We start from the raw sequence: 23,360 nt of genomic DNA on the forward strand, positions 1-23,360 counted from the left end.
ATCAAAGATCAACAGGAAGGCCCTGGGCCAGGAGTCCTGGCTCATCTAGAATTCAGTATTTAAAATGTCAGTGGTTGCCAAGGTAGAAGAAAGTGGAATAGTAAATCCTGAATTAACTTTTAAAGGTTCCATCTAGAAATAACACACATTGCTTCTGCTCACTTGTCGCTTTAGTCTAAGCAAGCCATATGGCCACCCTTAATTACAAGGGGATAGAAAGTGCAATCATGCCGTGTATCCTGAAGAAAACTATAAGAGTTCTAGTCATCTTAATGGCTACCAGCTCCAGAAAACCCAACCCCAAACTCACTCTCCTTGATTGAGATTTCTTTTTTTTTTGGTTTTTTTGTTTTTTTGTATTTTTCTGAAGCTGGAAACGGGGAGAGACAGTCAGACAGACTCCCGCATGCACCCGACCGGGATCCACCCGGCACGCCCACCAGAGGGGACGCTCTGCCCACCAGGGGGCGATGCTCTGCCCCTCCGGGGCATCGCTCTGTTGCGACCAGAGTCACTCTAGCGCCTGGGGCAGAGGCCAAGGAGCCGTCCCCAGCGCCCGGGCCATCTTTGCTCCAATGGAGCCTTGGCTGCGGAAGGGGAAGAGAGAGACAGAGAGGAAGGAGAGGGGAAAGGGTGGAGAAGCAGATGGGCGCTTCTCCTGTGTGCCCTGGCTGGGAATCGAACCCGGGACTTCTGCACCCCAGGCCGACGCTCTACCACTAAGCCAACCGGCCAGGGCCTGATTGAGATTTCTTTTTTTTTTTTAGTGTCTTTTTATTATTATTATTAATTTTTAGAGAGGAGAGAGAGAGAGAAAGAGAAAGAGAGAGAGAGAAGGGGGAGGGAGGAGAAGGAAGCATCAACTCCCATATGTGTCTTGACCAGGGAAGCCCAGGGTTTTGAACCAGCGACCTCAGCATTTCCAGGTCGATGCTTTATCCACTGCGCCACCATAGGTCAGGCTGAGATTTCTAATACACCCTCTAAAACTCTTGCAATCATTAAAAATGTCTCTGATCTCAGAATATACACTTCACCTCTTGCTTGAACTAATTCTTTCTCTCTCCCTCTCTCTCTCTCTCTTAGATACCCATCCCTCTCATAGCACTCTCCAAACTTCTCTTTTACTCTTCCTTTCCCTTTCTCTCATATACCCAGTCCCCCACTTCTTCTCTCAGAGACAGCATGTAGGGTCAGAAAACTTCTTGTTTCATAAAGGTCTATCTCCAGCCCATTACTCTTCCATCCTTGTATAAAAAACATCTTTCTTTGAAGTTTTTTGTTTTTGTTTTTGTTTCTTTGTGACAGAGAAAGAGAGAGAGAGAGAGAGAGAGAGAAGAGAGAGGGACAGACAGGGATAGACAGACAGGAAGGGAAAAAGATAAGAAGCATCAATTCTTCCTTGCAGCTCCTTAGTTGTTCATTGATTGCTTTCTCATATGTGCCTTGACCAGGGGGCTACAGCTGACCGAGTGACCCCTTGTTCAACCCAGAAACCTTGGACTCAAGCTGGTGAGCCTGACCCAAACAAGATGAGCCCACACTCAAGCTGGAGGACTCAAGGTTTTGAACTGGGGTCTTCCACATCCCAGTCCAATGCTCTATCCATTGCGCCACCACCTGGTCAGGCTGAAGTTTTTATATATAACCATAGCCCTTCTATTCTTTCTCATTACTACCATCCATGCCCAGCTTCTTTGTTCATTGACCTTGTTAACACTAATGAGCTTCACTTAATTTTAAAATTAAACCACTCAATCTCATGGCCATAGTTTGTGTATTAACCTAGAACCTATGCTACACTTTCAAATCTTAAGCTTGAATAACTTGGTCTCAACCTCCTATTCTTTCATTCCTACCAGTATTACCCTCTGTTCCTTTATTCACTCAATTGTTAGAGTAATTCAAACACTAAATTGACTATCTCACTCTCAAACAGGCTACCTGCTTAAAACCCTTCAGAAGGCTCCCCATAGCACAATAATTTTTAAACTTGGCTACACATTAGAGTCACTTAAGGAGCTATTATAAAATTCTAATGCCAAACCATATCCCAGATCAATTAAATCAGAATTTTGGGGTGTCATGCATCCATTTTTTAAGCTTTCAAGTGATTATAGTGTGCAGCCAAGGTTAAGAACCATTGGCCTAGAAGATAAAGTCCAATTGTGAAAAATAAAGTACTTAAAAAATTGGCAAGTATTGTCCCAGTAGAACCTAAGCTCTACATTGATCAGGTATCCCTGATTTGACTTCCCCATGCAGTGGGACACTCCTGCTTATCAGCAGGGCTGGCAGCCTCTTTGAGACTACTCTTGAGATGACTATGAGGATTCTATTTATCAGTGCCGAAACCAACTGCCACCGGAGGAAAAACACAACCGACACACAAATTAGTTGCAAGAATCACACAGGCCATTTATTACTCACAAATCCTTTTGGCATGCCTGGGTACAGCTTAAGGGGGCTCACTGGCATGCTCCTCTCTGCTATCTCTGGTCAGAGCTCAGAGCAGCGTGGAGACAGTTCAAGTTCACGTTGGAGTCTGGGCAACTACTGCAGCAGGGGGCCCCTCAGCTTTAGTACCTTTTCTGGCCAACACCTTCTAACTGGTGTCAATCTACACCTGTATTGAGGTGTCAATCTATCACCTCAAACCACCTTTTTGGAAGTTCCTCGCAGGGAACCCCTTTTATGTTAATCTACTGAAATGTTACATCAAACTACTTTTTAAGATGTTCTTATTTACGTTAACTTACAAAGTTATGACATCAAGCCACTTTTTTTTTTACAGAGACAGAGAGAGAGTCAGAGAGAGGGATAGATAGGGACAGACAGACAGGAATGGAGAGAGATGAGAAGCATCAATTATTAGTTTTTTGTTGTTACACCTTAGTTGTTCATTGATTGCTTTCTCATATGTGCCTTAACCGCGGGCCTTCAGCAGAGCTAGTAACCCCTTGCTCAAGCCAGCAACCTTGGGTCCAGGCTGATGAGCTTTGCTCAAACCAGATGAGCCCATGCTCAAGCTAGCGACCTCGGGATCTTGAACCTGGGTCCTCCGCATCCCAGTCTGATGCTCTATCCACTGCACCACTGCCTGGTCAGTCAGGCTCAAGCCACTTCTTATCTATGTATAACTTCACACACACACTAACTGGGTCCTGCTTGAAAGTCAGAGTCTGTTTATCACATCTGCACCCACTATATTAATTCCTATCCAGATGGCATAATTTTATTTAGTTTCCTTAATTATTTTTAATATTATATCTTAATTACTTTTATATATCTTCCATATTTTTGTTTTTTATATTTCAATATATTTAATTACTATAACATTATATTACTACAACAAGTAGGAATTCCAAAATATCTTTTTCTAAACCACCTGCACCAGAGTCATCAATGTTGCTTATCTCCCTCGGCTGCACCCCAGAATACTGAATTACAGTGAGTCTAGCTGCATCCCCAGAATCTGATTTTCAGTAACTCTCCAGGCGATTCTAGTGCACGCTGAAAGTTGAGAACCACTTTTTGGTTTGTGCGCATTAACTTAGTCACACTGAACTTTTGATAGGTCTCGACAAATATGGATTATGGTAAATTAAGTGCATTAGACAAAATTATGTCTTCTAACCCATAACATGCTTCTGTTGCATTAATAAAAGTGTGGAAAACAATGAAGCAGACTAGTAGACAGAAACAAAGACACCAGGAGGGATCATGAAGACCAAGAGAAAAGAGACCTATAGAACCATCCTAGATTCTGATGTTGCCAGGTCAGGTCCAGGGTGTCTTCCATTAACCTTCCTTTTCCTAAACAAACAAACAAAAACAATGTGAATCAATTCCCTCAATCACAAATCACCTAATGAATATATTCCCTACTTTTAGTATTTTTCCAGCAGTGATCCTCTCCCCTCCCCCCAAGATAAATGAATATGTGTCAAATGAATCATTTAATTTCAGTGTACAAAAATTCTTGGTAAAGGGAAGAGAATTTCTGGGCACCTCTCTGCCACTAAGGTAATCACTATACAGGTGCCATATTGTTCAATGTACTACATATTTTAAGTCCCAATCTATCCCTGCCAGAAATTTTGTTGTCTTTCCTCTCTCAAAATACATAATGTTCCTCCATATGCCAACCAAATACTAAGGGCATCATATTTCTTACTCATCTAAGCCAGTGATATCTAAAAACCAGCTTACAGAAGGCAGCTGTTAAATATGCAGAAATTTTATTAGCTGGTTTTCAAAACATTTTGTTAGCTTACAATCAGCCACACTGGGAATATTTATACCACAGGAATTGGTAAATGCTATGAATCAAAACTTTTATTTATTTATTTTTGTAAATCCAGGTTACCAGTAAACCACTACACTCATGTAAATGTCTTTTTATATAGTCATTTAGAGTTGACAAAATTTATCAAATTTATTATGACATTTGAATTCAATAATAAAAAGTATTAATATGAAGAAAATATTGCTTTCCCCATTTTCAAAAACTGAAAACTGAAGCTCAAAGTGGTTAAATAACTTGTCCATTGTCACTGAGATTCAGAAAATAAAATCTGACTTCTGGTTTCTACCTTGTTCCAGAGCAGTACTTTATTAAATAAGGTTAATTACTTCTAAAAATAAGGAAAAAGTTATAAATGCTTTACCTGATTCAATTATTCCATTCTTTTATTCATCAACAAACATTTATTATGTAACTATTAAGTGTCAGACTCTGTGCCAGGCACTGGGATTTACAAAGATGATTAAGGCAGAGTTCCTATTCTCAAGGACCTCCCTGTCCATTTGGAAAGAAAGACATCTTAACATATAAATCACAGTAGAGTGTGGTATATACAGCACTGGGCCTGGCCCTCATACATTCACTATGGCTGGAAAGAAGTCAGATGTCTGCCAATGAATTGTGTTCTTGACAGTAATAAAATTGACTCCATTTTAGGACAACCAGAAATATCACTTTAAAAATCTCACAGCCTCATTCTTCCCAATACATGAAACACATGACATGACAATTCTATAGGACATATCTCAGCCTAAATGATATGCCAAAGATCAGAGACAGGAAAAAAAAATACCCATTTTTCCCTTTCCGGTGTACATCCAAGCAATGCAAACATATTATGATTGGTTTCCTTACATCTGCCAAGAGGCGATGTCAAATAAATAATTTAGGCCAGCTGAGGCACCACAGGAAAACAAAGCCATCAGTCATCTCAGCTGCATTATTGATTGCCAATAACAAGATACTTGCTAAGACAAATGACTCAGCTATTATAATAGCCAGGTTTTAGCCTATCTGAAATACATAAATCATATTGAAGTGTTTGTTGTTTTAAGACGTACAAACACATCTATAATCATCACCCCATTTTTGCAATCTAAGGTGGGTCTTCATATGCAGAATTTCAATTCATTATTTACCCTCTTACACAATTTTTCTCTTGCTCTGTAGAGTTACCACATGTCAGTTGCATCTATCTAATGGTGAACTACATTTGTTTATGCTTATTCCTCTAATAGCTTGCTATTGGTTTAACGATAAAAGAAAGAGCCAAATGCAATCACTTTAATTGAATTCATTCATTTTAGATAAATCAAGGTGTGACAGAATAAAATAACTGTACAGCTTTTGGAGTCAGAAGAAATTGGTTCAAGGTAGCCTATTTTTTGTGTGTGTGATCCAGCACATCTTTTTCTTATCCAAGTCTTGGTTTCCTTTAGCAGATTGGAATAACATCACCTGACCTGCCTATTTCATGAGGTTATTATGAGAATGAAAATCTGAAAATGGTCAAGCACTCTGTGTTGATGAGGAACCTGTTTTGGCACAAACATGTCCTTTTAAAATATAAATTAATTATCCGGGGTAGGTGTATCTGTTTGGCATTGCCAGCAGAAACAAATGAAACACTCAGATTAGGATAATTCTGGGGGGCAGGAGCATTGATTTATCAAGACTAATCATAAAGGTCTGGGTAGGAGTAGAGGAACCACAAGGGAGAGTGCAGGAACTTGAGGATAACAGTATTATGCCTAGGATTATTCCAAGCCTGAAAGGATGTCAGGTGGAAGAAATAACCTAAAGAATCCAGAACAACAGACTCATGAAGAGCAGGCGACTTTGAGAAGAGCTAAGGTTTTCTTTCACAGACACAGTCAAGCCAACAAGGTCACCTCACAATAAAGGAACCAGAGGAATGTATTCTGGTTTCTTCCCATTGGCCATACCCTGCCAGCATCCAGAAGACACGAGAGCTTTTGTATCTGTACCTCACTCAGGTCAGGATGCTAGGGCAAAAACCAAGGTAGAAAGAAGAGGACAGTGTATCTGGATGGACAAAGGCAGAAAGCCAGCCCGTTGGGAAATAATCTTTGACATCACTATTCTACCACTCATGCTATCGACCCCAAAGCCATATTCTACTCTTCCATTCCAAAGCTTCATTTCAACTCAGTGATGAAATCATGTCGGCTTTCTCGCTGCCATTTTATTCACATATGGCTATGAATATCCATTGCCTCGGTTTATGCCAATATTAGTTAGGAATCTTATTATTACAAGTGTAGAGACCAGCTCAAACTGGCTTACACAATAAAAGAACTGCATTGGCTCATTAATTGAAAACTCCAGAGAAATGATATCTTCAGCTATGGCTAGATTCAAGAGGAGGATTATTTTCTTAGTATTAAGTCTTTCTCCTTTCTCTGTTATCTTCTTTCTCAGGCTGTGCTTTCCTTTGTTGGCTTCCTTCTTGGGTGGGCTCTCTTCCTAGCATGATTCTGGACCTTATAGCACAAAGGCAAAAGGAGTCTTGGTGTCCTGTATCTTATATTCAAACAACAAATTTCTAGCTAAAAACTATTAGTTTTTATGTCCTTGGAATTCCTTCCCAGATCATCTCCTTTAAGGAGGTGAGTCACAATAGCACTGAGAGATGACAACAATCATCATAGCTGATGAAATCAATTATACATTTATAACTTTTGGTTCTTTTTGAGGTGTATCTCACCCTTGACCCATATTGGAACTCTTCTTCACCCTTTTGGGGTAGAAAGAGACGGGAAAGAGAAATCCTGTGCACTAGTTTAAATTTTAGGGCATGCTGCCAATCTCTACAGCTGCCTTGTTGTGAATATTAAGTGATATTCTTCAAAGCACCCACAGACATGGTAGCTCAGTAAATATTATCACCTTGTGCTTGCATCTAACTTACTGATACTCTAGAGACATGGCCAACAGTACATGTTAGAATTCTCTCTGCACAAAGAAGGAAACTGAGCCTTTCAAAGTATTCAGCCTGAGAATAGAAAGCCATGATTCAAATATGGATTTGACTCCAACTCCTCACATTTTTATAATTCAAGGGTGCCACTTTAATGCCACCATTGTTTCCAAATTGGCACACATATCCACACTGGGAGGGTGACACAGTCAACTCCATGAAGACAGAAGCTTCTTTACTCAGGACTCTCCCACACCTCACCCTCTTCATCTGGCTATCCATCTGTATCCTTGATCATATCCTTTAATAAACTGATAAGCGTAAGTGTTTCCCTGAGTTCTGGGATCTGCTCTAGCAAATTAATTGAAGCTGAGGGAGAGGTTGTGGGAATCACTGATTTATAGCCCAATCAGATAGAAGTTGTGGGTTACCTCGTACCTACTACTTGCAATTGAGATCTGAAGTCAAGTGGGAGAAGTCTTGTGGGACTGATCGCTGAACCTGGGAGGTCTGACACAACCTCCATGTAGATAGTTAGAAGTGAGTTATATTGTAGGACACCCAGCTGATGTGGCAGAGAATTACCGGTGTGGGGGGGAAATCTTCATGGGTATGGTGACCAGGAGGGTCATCAGTGAAGTGTTGTGAGTGGAAGTAGTGTAAAAAAGTAAAGGAGAAATGCACAGAACAGTAGGGTTTTGTTGTTGTTGTTGTTGTTTTTTAATAGCTGAGTATATGCAACATGGGAGAGGAGATGCCATTTACTGTAGGTCAGGATATATAGGGACCCTACATCAATCTACAAAGCCATCCTTTATACTTTAATACCCAAGTGCACACTCGATACCTCACAGTTACTCAGCTTCTTGTTGGAAGGTCAAAACACAAATTTTCTACGTGATCTCTCCAAATGGGTTGGAGTTCTTTCTAGTCTCTTCTGAAAGATACATTTCATTTATTATTATTTGAGCAGCCAGAAGTGGCCTAATTACAGCTATAAAACAATTCCTCTGGCTGCCAACCATTTGTCACTCTAACCAACCATCACCTTAATCCAAATGCCCAGACACTTATTCATCTCACATCAACTGATGGAGAAACCACTACAGTCCCAGAGAAGCAAAGCAGAATCCCAGAATAAAACTTAAACATGGACCTAGCTTTAATGTGCAGTCATACTATCCACCCTGGGTCAGAGAACAGCTGTAAGAAGAACCCAAGTTCACCATTTTCTGAGTATACTTTGCTGCATTTTCACAATAAGAGGAAATACAATGAGCTTTAGATTTACACAATCCTAACTTTGAATCTTATTTAATGTTTTTATGATTTTGAGCAAGTTACTTTACCTCTTTGAGCTTTGGTTCTAATGTTCAAAAAAATGGGAATAATACCATTACTTTATAATAACTATCTCTGGGTTATTGTGAGGTATGCAGAATTCATACCACAAAGTCAGTGTGCAATATCATAAAATAGCTTTAACAATTGTGAGCTTAGTTTTCTATTTTAAAATGTGAGTCTAGGAGCAGCAGCATGAGGCTTCTTCATTCCTATTATAGCTGGTGGTCCTCTCCTTCCAACAAGTCTTGAGTTCTGAGCTAGGTGATGGTATCACAATGGAGCTCCCTGATAAGCTAATCATTCAACTAAGACTATTGACTAAACAACCCTTTAAAATGGTATTCCCTAGCAGGAACACATTGGAGATGTTGTCTTAATTGAGGTCATACAGACAATAGTACAGTTAAAGCAGAATTTAATTTATCCATTTATTTTTTTATTTCTTCTTCTTTTTCCAAGTGAGGGGAAGGGATATAGAGAGACAGACTCCCGCAGGCACCCCAACCAGGATCCACCTAGCAACCCTCATCTGGGACTGATGATCTGCCCATCTGAGACTGTGCTTGCAACAAAGCTATTTTTAGTGCCTGAGACAGAGGCTCCACAGAGCCATCCCCAGTGCCTGAGGCCAAAGCACTCAAAATAATCACCCCTTGGCTGCAGGAGAGGGAGAGAGAGAGAAAGAAAAGGGGAGGGGTAGAGAAGCAGATGGTCACTTCTCCAGTGTGCCCTGACTGGGAATGAAACCCAGGACATCCACATGCCAGACCAATGCTCTACAACTGAACCAACCAGCCAGGGCCTAATGTATCCAATTCTCTGCCCTTTAATTGCTTAAAACTACTAGGAGAGACATGCAAGCAAAGGGAAAGTTATGATCCAGGTGACAGACACAATAATGACCACCTTGGAAGACCACAGAGAAGGGACTCAAGGTCTAATCTTGGGGAATCAAAGGAGATTTGCTTAAGGAGAGTAAAGAGATGTCTTTCTAAAAAAAGATTCATTGAATTTATTGGGGTGACAATGGTTAATAAAATTATTCAGGTTTCAGGTGTACAATTCTGTACTACATCACCTATATATTGCATTGTGTGCTCACCACCTCAAGTCAAGTCTCCCTCCATCGCCAGCTACCCCCCCCCACCCTCCTGCACCTCCCTCTACCCACCTTTCCTCCTGCAATCCCCACACTGTTGTCAGTACCTATAAGGGTTTTTTTCTTTGCTTAATTCCTTCACCTCTTTCATCCAGCCTCCCAATCCCCACCCCCCTGACAGCTGTCAATCTGCTTAAGGTCTGACTTTTAAGGTATGAATATTGCAGGCAAAAGGAATAGCACGTTCAAAGTGAGAGATAATGTGATTGTCAGAAAACTGAAATTGTTCCAATGGTTGGAGAGCAAATTGCTAACAGTGAACAGGAAAAGATAAGTCTGAAGAAATACTCAAGGACCAAACCGAACAGGCTTTTTCTCTTAACGCTAAGAATGTGGGCTTCATTATGAAAATATAGAGACCTTGCGAAACCATCTCTCATCAAATCAAATCATTTCCTCTTAAACCCAAACCAAAACAGAAGACAACTTAGGCTATCTTCCCCAAACAGTCAAGATCAGTGCCCCCAAAACAAGGTTACTCCTATTTTACCAAAAAAAAAAGAGCATTTCAATTTAAATGATAATTACACATAAACCTGACAAGATTTTCCCAAGATCATCTGTGTTCCAAGAACTGCTCTTCCAAGTCACCTGCACATTCACGTTGGTCACTGTCACCTGGGGATGATTGATGAATGGCTGCTGTGCTCTCAGCCAGCTCGAGCATTCTGATGGAACGTGACTGTCAGGTGATTGGATTTTCAGGACAACTTAACAGATTTCTATTTCCTTCTAGGAGACAATCAACTTGTAATAAGGCATTACATTTTTTTCATTTATGTGCATTTTGTTCTACCAAATACACACATAAACACACACACAGTCATTTAGAACTGGGTGCCTTCCTAAACAAGCAAACACACACACATACTAATAAGTGGATCCATATATCAGAATGGCACATCCAGAATATATAGCAGTAATAATTTCTATATTTGCATAATACTTTTATCCATAATTTATACACAGCTACTCCCAAAAAGGATGTTAGACAACTACAGCACTTATAATTTATAATGCATTCCATCTTATGATAACCCAGTGAGATAGAAAGAACAAAGTTTGATATTTTTGTCAGGAAAACAAAAGGAAAGGAAACTGAGGCTCAAAAAAGCTAAGATGACTTCCCTAAGCCCATATCCAAAATTCAGAAAGCCTTGAATTGTGTCCTTGCAATTGGATTAAGCCATCTCCTCTAACAATCTGTGCACCCATCAACTCTCTTTAAGGATGTCCTGGGAAATTAATGAGTGTAAAAATCATCACAAGTCTGAAAACATGTTCCAAATACTGTGGCATTCACTCTCCATCCCCTCAGTCTTGTGTCTCAGTGTTAAGAATAACTGCTAATATTTATGGAATGCCTAGGATGTAAATAGCACTGTTATATGTATTTTGCCTGTATTACCTCATTTAATTCTCACAACAGCCCTATGAGGGACAGTTTAATTTGCCCTATAAGTTATTTTGCAGAATGGGGAAAACTCAAAGGATTTTGTACTTGGGTAAAAAGTCATCTATAAAATAACCTCCAGATTTATTTCCAGAGACACTATGGAGGATCATGAAACCCTCCTGTATTAGTACTACAACTGCTGCCACCAAGCACACCTACTGCTATATCCCCCAAATCCTTACCTCCCCACTTTCATTCCCACCAGGCACCTCTACTGCTCTCTGCGGCCCTGAATCATCACTGTACCTTACAGTATTTCTGATTCTTCTAAACCTGAACCTCTGATATTTGCTACCCAACTTTACCCAAGAGTCATTAACTAGGTGAGCAATGGAATAGTCATTAGAGACAACTGAAAGAAGGAGGAGTAAGAAATTTAAGTAGAAATAAAAGGGACAAGGTTCTTGGACAATAACTGATAGTAAAATAAATTTCCAGGGAGTAAAAAAAGAAAGATATATTTATATTGATATTGTTCTTAGACATCACAAATGCCAAGAAAGAAACTAAAACTAATCATTACTTAACTGTAGAATAATGGAAGAATATTTTTTTAATTGACCCAAGTACAACAAAGACTGTTGGTTGCCTACACAATATTCATTTTCTCTTTTTCCTGAATGAGTCCAAATTTTTTTGGGAACCATAATATATCTACATTAAAAAAAATAACAACAGTAAAGAAGAAATTAATTTTCCAGATAACCTTGCAAATAGCAGTGGCCATATTACACAATTCTGGCCAAGAAGATATAAAAAGGGGTTGCTGGGGAGATCTGGGGGGAAAATCCTCAAAGATGGCCAACTCTCTTGGCAATACCCTTTTCCTCCATTCTATCCATTCCTCTGCCCTATATATATATTTCTTCTTTCATGAAACCAAGAGTGAATCAGCTATCTTAAGACTGAGGAGGCAGACAAGAGGCTCTATTTCAACATACTTACCATACTAGTCATGGGTATCAAATCTATTCTAATTTGAAAAAACAAACCCGCTAATTTTTCAAGCCATTATTTTTAGAAGTCACATTGCTCACAGCTGAGTGCAATCAACAGTGATGTACCATGCCATGCTAACCTGTGCAAATGTCAAGGTGAATACACAAACTTATTCTAGCTGAAAAGCAAAACCCCATCAGAGATTTTCCTGAGATGGATGTCATCATTAGTTGAGTTATGCCAGAGTACTTTTAGGTTTCCTTGATATTATTTTTCCTAACTTGATTTCTGTCTTGCTGGATCATCACTAATTCCCTCCTTCCTACACTGGGTGCTCCATATAGGATTCATACCTAGATGCCACTCAACATACTCTAATCTTGTAGCAAGGATATAGGTCAGCTACTGATTCAAATTGTCAATGTCAGGATCAACCTCATGCGATTTAAAAATTTAAAAACTGCCTGTCCACTTTCATTGAGAATGTCCTTGTTTAACTGACAACTGATTACATAGGAGCAATCAAAATATAAATTGATATTTAGGAATGTCAGTGCTTACCAACAAACCCAAACTACATATTTAATGTAGCTGTCATGCAATACCTAGATATTTAAATACTTAAATATTTATAAACCATTGATGATATTTTAAACAATATTGAAATTTTAATAAGTGCCAGGCATTATACTCAGTGCTGTATGTGTATCATTTTATTTTTTTTCTACCAGTGATGTAAGTGATATTTTAGACCCATCTCCCATTTTAAAGACCTGAATGAAGCTCAGACCGATTAAGGAATTGTCTAGTCACACACTTGGTAAGCGGAGCCAAGATTCTAACCGACCCAGGCTGTCTGACCCCTCAGTGAAATGAAGCCTTTCCCTCTGTCACCTCTCAGCAAGCAACAAGAAACTAGAAAATAAAGTAAATGCTGACTGTTTAAAAAATCGATTTTAATAACAAACATCAACCAAAATTTTAGTCAATTGGAACACGTGCTGCAGAGTGAGCGGAGCTGCAGGCAGGCGGAGGGACATCAAAGTCCGCTCCTTTCAGCCTCGCTTGATAGAAATAGATATCAATGAACTAAAGTTGGATAACAAAAGGTAAATTTACACCCTTATTAAAAATTTAAGAGCAATCACTGGTAAGCTAAAAGTAAAATGCCTAACTATGAAGCCAGTAGTAGGAGAAAATAGAACAAACAGTATCAATTCAACAAAATATAGGAAAATAGTAGAAATACAAACCACGTGTGGCAGATGGTATTTTCTAAAGGTGGTCACACCCCTATATGTACCATCCTCCATGTTCCTCCTCCAGTGGGTTGTTGACATATCTCCACTGAGTGATATTTGTATCTAAATGTGGCTTTAGCTTGCATTTCCCTAATGACTAATGATGGTGAGCACTTTTTCAAGTGTTTATTTGTCACGTGCATATCTTCTTTGATGAATTCTAGATACAAGTCCTTCATCACATATATGTTTATAGATATTAAATTTTTTTCCTCCAAAGACACTTTCAAAAATGAATAGGACTCAAATCTAGCATATATAAAATTTTTATAACTCAATAATAAAATAATAACAAACAAACACTGGGGAAAAGTTTTGAACAAATGCTTGACCAAAGTGAACAGTATGAGAAATAGCATTCCAGGATGAAATTATTATGAGTAAACACCCTGAGACAAGAAAGGACTTGATGTGTTTATGGAACTGAAAAAAAAGACCTATGTTACTGGAGTGTTACACAGCAGGTAGATGGCATAATATGAGGTTGAGGTAGGCAGGGGACAAGATCATACAGGACCCTGAAGCCATTGTAGAGAATTTGCTACCAGTGTAAACTTGGGTAACTTTCTTAAACTCTTTGGGTCTTTATTTTCGAAAATGTGAACACAGGGTATGATTTAATTCATAAGCTAGTGAATTAGGAAATGTGAAACATTTACCACAGTCTCTGGCACACTGTAAAAGCTATTAAGCACTTGGTCTATTATTTCCACTGCAATATATATTACCCTACCTATATCATTATGACACCACCGGCTGGAATTTAGATGCCTAAACAATAGGACTTACAAAACAAATTCTCTTTTTCCATTCTCAGTGGGACTTATTTAAACTCTTAGCTATCTCTGTAAAATACTAATACCTGTGGCCAAATATTAATAATGAAACAATGACAGAGAAAAGTAACAGCAATGGCATTGCTCCACCGTTTTCCTTCCCTCAAGACAACAAGAGTTCCTGCTGTGATTTGAAACATTTGCAATTTTTATCATACAGACTCATCTGTGACTCTATCTTTTGTTTGGAAAAAAAACCAAAAGCAACAAACAGACAAATAAGCAGACAGACTCATAGACACAGACCACAACAGTATGGCGGCCGCCAGAGGGGAGGTGGGGGAGGGGGAGGATGACGAAGGTAAAGGGGAGCAAATATATGGTGACAGAAGGAGACTAGACTTTGGATGGTGAGCACACAATACAATATACAGATATGATGTGTTATAGAGCAGTGGTCTCCAACTTTTTTTTGGGCCACAGACCGGTTTAATGTCAGAAAATATTTTCACGACCAGCCTTTAGAGTGGGACGGATAAATGTATCATGTGACCGAGACAATTGTCAAGAGTGAGTCTTAGATGGATGTAACAGAGGGAATCTGGTCATTTTTTTAAAATAAAACATCGTTCAGACTTAAATATAAATAAAACGGAAATAATGTAAGTTATTTATTCTTTCTCTGTGGACCAGTACTAAATGGCCCACGGACCGGTACTGGTCTGCGGCCTGGGGGTTGGGGACCACTGTTATAGAGAACTGTGCCCTTGAAACCTACTTTTGCCCACTCCTGTATATCCCTGACTTCTACTTTTCCACTAAAACAAGAGTTCCCAACTATTTTTGTAACCCATACTCACTATATTGCTCCTTAAGTAATTATCTGTAGTATATTACTGTTACAAAATACATTAGGATAATGAAAACGATAGAGAGAGTTTAGTATGGTAAATACTAATGTAATCACCATCTAGAATTTTAACAACAATTTACGAAATGAAGTCTGCCGTGTGTCCTGCCTATTCCCATGTTCCTCTTTCCTTGGCTCCTGCAGTCAACCATTATCCTGAATTTGGCCCTTATTCCAAGGCATGTTCTGAAATGTTTCCTGTATGTCTATGCATCGGCAAACAATATATAGAATTGTATAGCAGAGATTAAGCTCATATCATTGGAATCATACTGCATGTCTTTGTGATCACCATGAAAAGGTGTCACTCCAGTCTCCCTGCTCTAGTGGAGAGAGCAATTGCCTGATCACCACCGCAGCTGCCCTCTGGACCCACCCTGCCTCATGCTACGCTTGCCACAGGCTACTTCTGGTCAATAATTGAAGACAAAACAGTTACCATAACAGGCCCATTCTTGCAAAATTCAGGACTACTCTAATGGACACCTTTGGTTCCTCCACAAGACTTAGACCTACATGGCGGTCTGAAAGCTCTCCACAACTTCTCCAGCCCCTCCCCCTTGCTCCACCAGGAAAGGTCATGCACATCTAACTGTGTCTTAGCGCCTACATTTTACAGAAACTGAACTAACATAGTATCTTTTTCAATTTGCTTTCTTCCTTAGCACTGTTTTTGTGATTTATTCATATGGGTACATTTATCTCCAGTTCATTAATTTTAACCATGGCAAAGGATTCTGTTGTATGATTATAGCAGAATTAATTTATTCTTTCTCCTTTTAATGGACATTTACATTGTCTTCAATTTTTTTTGCCATTACAAGCAGTGCTTCAATGAACATTCTAATACATAGGTCATAGGGTAGACACTCCTGTACCAGCTATTGTCAGTTACTCTCCCAAGTCATTGGATCCATTTACACTTCTCCCACTGGTGTATGACAGCATCCACGGTTCCACTTCCTTGCAATAAATGAAATTATTAGTCATTTTAATTTTGTCAGTTTCACTGGTACTAAATGATACCTCATTATAGCTCTAATTTGTGTTTTCCTGAATACTACTGATATTATGCATTTACATACTTGCAGGCCTTTTAAGTTTTTTATTTGGTGATTTATCTGATCACTTTTTTTTGTCTAGTATTAAATTGAATTGTTTGTATTTATCTTCTTGTCTTCCAGGAGTTCTCTAAGGATGCTGCACAATGATTCTATATCTGATATTTTTGTTATCCTCTCATTCTGTGACAAATACCTTCTCACTCCGTGTTTGATATCTATAAAATTGAGAGATCTAAATATTTAACATAATTCATTTTATCATTCCTTGACTTCATAGTTTTACTTTTCATTTTCTAAAGAAATTCTTCTCTAGGCCAAAGTCCTGTTGATTTTTTTCAGAGACAAAGGACTTTATTATTCAGGGCACAACCAGCAGTATCAGCCCAGTCAGTTCCCCTTGCCCCCAAGTCCAAGGAGCAGGATGCTGTGGGATCAGATATATGAGGATGCTGTGGGATCAGATATATGCTGTGTACACAGTAGGTCTGGGTTACAGCTAGAAACACTGAGCCAGGGACCCATTAGCATGTATGCTCCTTGCTGAGGAGGGGGATTCTACCTCATCTTCTAAGGTTGCTCATTGCAAACACAGCCCTAAGAAATGGCCCAGGTAAAGATTGGTCTGAGCCATGTATCCCTGCCACACCCAGCAAGATATGTAGGAATGGGAGAGACCCATTAGGAGACTATCTCCTAATGATGTAAAAATATAAATAGCATAATGTACAAGTAAAGATCTGAGAGGAGTGTTAAAATGTGTGTCTGTTTCATAAAGTACCATTTCACAGCATATAACTGGGTTACATATTTCAAATTTAAAATAGATATTAATTCTTATTTTAAACTATTTGAAAGTCCTATTGCTTTTCCTATAGATTATAATAAGCAACAACTTGAAAAAAAATTCCTTTTCTTCCTTCCTCTCCCCCTTATTTTTTTAATTTTATTTTTCATTATAGTTTACATTCAATATTATTTTGTATTAGTGTCAGGTGTGCAGCGTAGTGGTTAGACAAACACATGCCATGCAAAATGGTCTCCTGATATTTCAAGTACCCACCTGGCACCATATGTAGTTACTACAATATTTTTTACTGTATTCCTATGCTGTCCTTCACATTCCTGTGACTACCAATTTGTAATTCTCTTTCGCCTTTTTCACTCAGTCCTCCAACCATCCCTCTTCTTTGACAGCAGTATGTCTGCTCTCTGTATCTATGAGTCTGTTTCCATTTCCTTTGTTTATTTATTTTGTTCTTTAGATTCCACATTTGAGTGAAATCATATTGTATTTGTCTTTCTCTGTCTGACTTATTTCACTTGACATAATACTCTCTAGGTCCATCATGCTGTCACAAATGATAAGATTTCATTCTTTTTTATGGCTGAGTAATATCTCATTATATATATGTACTACAGTTTTTATATCCACTCGGCTATTGATGGGCACAGGGTTGCTCTTATATTTTTTTAATATTGTGTCCTAAAAACTGTTAAATCTCATTTATCAGATGTTTCATCCAAATAGAATTAATCTTAGATTATGTTGTAAGAAATAGATTAAATTTCACTTTTTTCTTAAGGGTAATTGTCCCATAATTATTTTATGGTTATTTTTTTATTTTTTATATTATATCTCTCCACTTATTTGGGCCTTTGATATCTTTCAATGAAGATATAAAATTTTCTCTATAAAATTATACATTTTTTATTTTTGATATTGTAAATGTTATCTTATATTACATCCATTGTTTGTGGTTGTTGTAAAAAAATTAAAGATGTTATATATTAGTCTTGTATCCAATCACTATATTAAACACTTATTAATTCTATTAGTTCATCTACAGATTCTCTTGGATTTTCTATAGAGGCAAAAATAGAATCTGAAAATAATGAGTTTTGTTTCTTCCTTTTCAATTTTTATACCTCTTAGTTCATTTCTGTGTCATATTATGCAGGTTAGAGCTTCTCATACAATAGAAAATAGAAGTTGTGTGAGATGCATCATTGGTTGGTCCAAGTCTTTAAATATATATACATAATAGTTCCCCATCAGGCACCGTATTTGTTCTTTGTTTCTGTTATATACCTTCACACAGTTAAGGAAATTCCTATTGCTTATTGCTAGTTTACTAAGAGATTTGGGGTCATTGTTGTTACTTGATTCATTTTTCTACTTCTGTTTTTGTCTTCTTTCATCTGTTAACGTGATAAAGCACTAATAAATTTTCTAATGCATTCTTAAAATAAACTCAAGTAGCTCATAATATATTCTTTTCTTAAACATACCTGGATTCAATTTTTTTTATTTTAGCACTACTCAATCTTGATTTATTAATAAGATTGGTCTCCAATTTTTCTTTCTCACATCTGATTTTAATATCAAGATTCTATTTCACTCTTAAAGTGAGATGGGAAGCATTGTCTTTTTCTGTCCTCCAGAACAATTCGCATAAGCTTGGAATTAGCTCTTTTCAAATGTTTGATAGAACTTACATGTAAAATGTCATCTCAGCAATATGATTTTTCATTTTTTTTATTGTTTAGATTTCTTTAACCACTTGTTTAAGCTTCATAACCTATCTATCTACAAAAAGTTTTCTATTTGATTATGAGTATTATTAAGTTATAGCTTTCCAGGAAATTGTCTATTTGCCTACATTCAAATTTATTGCTATAGAGTTTTTAATAGAGTATATTATATCTATCTATCTATCTATCTATCTATCTATCTGCAGCAAGTAACTTGGAAGAGTTTATTGGCTGTGCAGGCAAAAAGAAGAAAGGAGCCCTTGAAGACAGGTTTAGGGAACGCACCTTGAAAGCTGATGAATATTCTACTGAAATCCTCCACCCAAACCTCTCTTAATATCTTCACCTCTAAAAGACCTTAGGATGGAGGACCCAGCAAGCTTCCTAGAATAGGCCCTCACCTTTCCCCTCCTCCTAATTTCTCCTTTCTTCCCCCAGGCATGCTTTCCTTGCCCTTCTCTTTCTTCTCAGCTTTAACGGACCTCAGGAGACATGCAACCAGGGAAGTGATGGGCAGTGGCAACTCGTCCAGTCCTGAGCTAACCCCTATGTGGCTTGGCTTCTTCACCCTGGGGGGCTAATTAAAGCTCAACCTGGAGAGTCCTTATGAGATTCCCAGAGATTTATTATTTTTTAATTTCTGCTCTACTAGTGTATGTTTCATTTTTTTATTTTTATCATTTTTATTGTGAGCCTCCTCCTTTTTTTTTTTTTTTTTTTTTTTTGTATTTTTCTGAAGTTGGAAATGGAAGGCAGTCAGACAGACTCCCGCCTGCGCCTGACCGGGGTCCACCTGGCATGCCCACCAGGGGGCGATGCTCTGCCCATCTGGGGCGCTGCTCTGTTGCAATCAGAGCCATTCTAGCGCCTGAGGCAGAGGCCACAGAGCCATCCTCAGCGCCCAGGCAAACTCTGCTCCAATGGAGCCTTGGCTGCAGGAGGGGAAGAGAGAGACAGAGAGGAAGGAGAGGGGAGGGGTGGAGAAGCAGATGGGCATTTCTCCTGTGTGCCCTGGCTGGGAATCAAACCCGGGACTCCCGCATGCCAGGCCAATGCTCTACCACTGAGCCAACCGGCCAGGGTCGTGAGCCTCCTCCTTTTTATTTTTAATCAATTTTTTCCAAAAATATACCTTTTTATATTTTTCAAATAACTTGATTTAACCTTGAGTTACTCTAGTGAACCTTTTCTTATTTATTAATATCAGTCACATATATTAATTTAAGCCTTCACATTCCTTAAGTTTACTTTGTTTTTCTTTTCCTAAATTTGAGTTGCTAATTTATTTCATGAATTTACAGTCTGTCTTTTTTCCCAATATAATTATTGAGGACTCAGTATATTGATTTAGTTGTTTGATGTGCAGTGTTTTTATTTATAGTCCAATTTTAAGTAATTTTCTGATGTCCATTATGCTCTATCCTCTAATTCATGAACTGTTTACAATAATTTTTTTAAGGTTTCAAACCTAGGTTTGGAATAACACCTGGTGTATCTTTTCCCATTCTTCCCCTTTTCAAGAATAATATTTTAGTCTGTCTCTTATAAGAAGCTAATTGATGGATTTTTATTTTAATTCAATACAACAAACTCTGTCTTTAATTTGAAAATCCATTTTTAATTATATTCTTTATATTTTGATTTACTTCTATCATTGTATTCTGTACTTTTTATTTGGTATTGTTTTCCTGTGCTTATATTTTCTCTGCTTTCCCTTCTTTCCAATTTTGCTATTTCTATATATCTTCTTGGAATCCTCCAATAGTTAAAAAGATGTTATGGAACATTTTCCCTGGTATTTTTATTTTTTAACAACAGAAAATTTAAAGATGTTTAAAGTAACACAATTAGTCCTTTCCTTGATAATCTGATACCCTGGAGGAGGATTTCCATCCTTGGGGACCACTACTTTGAAGTGTACAAATTCTAACCCATCAGGAAATTTTTGCTTCTATCCCCACACTTCCTTTCTCATAATCAAATCCCCCTAACACTTAGGCAATGACTTCTATGAGCCAGAACATTATATCCATTAACCCTGCATTACAGAAACTGGCAAAGAAGACTTCAGTAACTTGCCCAAGTTCATGCAGCTCTTAGAACTGGAACTGGAACTTAGAACCACACCTGTCTAATTCTAAGCCCAATGGACTCTTGGGTATTCCTGCCTTCTCTATGCTTCTGAGAAGAAAACACAAGCAGAGCCACTCCTGTTGAGAAGAGTTCATTTCAATATTCACAATATCATCAAGAACGCAGCAGAAGCAGAGGGAAAAAGAGAAATCAGCACCATCAGAAAACTGATGCGATGTTAAGCCTTCCCCCAAAAAAACTCAAATTCAAGTTGATCATTTGAGAATACATAAATATTAGATTTTCCCCTTCGCTACTTCTGAAGAGCGCTGAGGAGCTCAGTGATGGAACACCAAACTTTAGGAAGGCAACAATAAGCTCAAAATGGAGACTGACAGGACAATTCTGGATGCTTTGCAGCTGTGTTCACTCATCAGGGTGTTATTGTGCCCAAATTTCACCAGTGTCATCTCATATGTAAATTCTCCCCATGGCCTTGACCCCCTATTAGCTCAGTTTTCTTGAAGGTAATATGTTGACCTGCATGTGTTGACCTTCACTGTGAAATTCAATGAAATCCACATTTTCTGGTCTGAATGAAGTATGGAGCTGTTGTTTAAGATGTTTTTCAAAGCTTCAAGTTTACTCTTTCTGCTAAGTCAGTTAGAGCAGCCACTGTTGACAATCTTTTTCACTCTTTCCCATCCTACGGAGAAACCACTTCTCCAATTCTGGCCGCGTAAGTCCTAAGTTGGGGAAATGATTAATACCAGAGGTCAGGGACATTATCTTTGACTCTCAGGTCTAAATGTGGTTGTAGCCTTATCTGGATACATTTTTCTGATACCCTCAAGAAAACTGGCCAACAAATTAAAAGGTGCACAGCCTTAGGCTTTCTCTGCAACCCCTTTTGGTATTAAGGAATAGAGGGTGAGTCAGTGAGTCTGCTAATTAGTTAGAATCTTAAGGGAGATCAGAGGTAACTGTATGCTGAGAAAAATATCCACAGAAGAAGCGGTATTTGTACATAGAAGAAGAAAACTAGAAGTTCCCCTCTTCCCTTGAGAGAAGTCTACTTTTAACTGAAGATATGTCAGAGATGGTAAGACAAGTCTAAAAATACTGAGGATTGTGGAAACCAGATGATTCTTCTTCAGGTTGCATCAACACAAGTTAAAGTGGTGATGTTTCAACCTAATACCTCAATTGTCCAGCCCTCAAGAGAATGCCAGCATCAGTTTTGAGTTCTGATGACTGGCTCGATGTGACTATGTTCTATTTACTATTAAACAAAATCCTCATAGCACCATTTTGTTATATAGTAGGTTGGCCACACAACAAATTAAATGAAGTATTCATCCATGGCCTTCTAGTAATCATGCTACAGAGATAACCACATAAGTCCCACACATCATATTTTCGGTGCTTTGTGGCACACAGAAATATGGACAAGACATAGAAATAGCTCTTAAGAAATTAATACTCTGGTTAAAGTCATAAAATGCAAGTATTTTCTTTCCATGATTTGGCTCATGTGAGGTGTACATGTTCTTGGAAAATATTTTTTAAATTCTTTCTAATCCAGAAAACCTTTTGAACAAAGTAGGAGAAACAAAGCAATATATTAATATTATTATTGAATGAGCCTAAACCAGAATGTGATCACAGGCGTCCTCTAAGATACTGCAAAAACTGAATGGAATTCTATCCTTTAATGTAGCCAAGCAGATAGAATCCATACATGCATGCTCTCAAGATAAACAATAGCTAGTCCTTAAGTCAGAGAACTTGATGGGGCCATTTGTCATACACAGTTTATCCTAAATTCACTTGGTAATTAGGGTGGCCATCTGTGTTAACTAATTGGCTTTATCAAAAAAAAAACCAAACTTCTCATATGTTTATGACAAGTGTAGCTTTGCAACTTGGATTGAGGCACATGCTCAAGTTAGATCTCTACCCTCCCACAGAAACTGGGCGATGAAGACACTGTTTTTCTTCATAATTACATTTCAAAGAAACAGAGCCCAGGTGCTGAAGAAAGACACCCCTGGTTTATGAAGCTTATAAGAGGCTTATTTAACGTTTCAAATGATTTACATACATTTCAAAGAGACAGAGAAAGAATTTACAATAAGTTTCCTAAAGTAGATGCTCTAAGAAAAGGGGAGAGGGTGAGTTTCTTCCCTGATATCAACAGGAAGAATTTTTTTTTCAAATTTTATTGAGGTAGAATAGATGATTAAAAATTTGCATCTGTTATAGATGAACAACTCGACAATTTAATGGAAATAGAAATTGTGACATATCCACCACAACCAAGAGGGAGAATTTCAGATTTGCCAATAGAAGGTGTGGACCCAGTCCTGCTGTCCACAACACAAGAGGGGAGGTTGGTCAAGCTCTCACGAAGAAAGGCAGTGCCAAATTTTGCATCGGGATGATGTTCTTAGTCTCAGTCTGTGGTTCTGGAATTCTTAATTCTTCATGCTCTCATGTTGAAATACTGTGTTTCAACAAAATAAATAAATAAATAAATTCAGTGTTTTAAATTAAAAA

At 38.2% G+C, this 23,360-nt stretch overlaps 1 non-coding gene across 1 annotated transcript; it reads right to left on the reverse strand.

Annotated features, from left to right (window-relative positions):
• Positions 1 to 663: 663 nt before the first annotated feature.
• TRNAP-GGG (transfer RNA proline (anticodon GGG)) lies at positions 664 to 739 on the reverse strand. The gene has a single exon. It is a non-coding gene; the product is annotated as a tRNA-Pro (tRNA).
• Positions 740 to 23,360: the final 22,621 nt, after the last annotated feature.

This window comes from Saccopteryx bilineata, chromosome 1 (genome assembly GCF_036850765.1).
Source record: "Saccopteryx bilineata isolate mSacBil1 chromosome 1, mSacBil1_pri_phased_curated, whole genome shotgun sequence".
In the NCBI taxonomy this organism is placed as follows: domain Eukaryota; kingdom Metazoa; phylum Chordata; class Mammalia; order Chiroptera; family Emballonuridae; genus Saccopteryx; species Saccopteryx bilineata.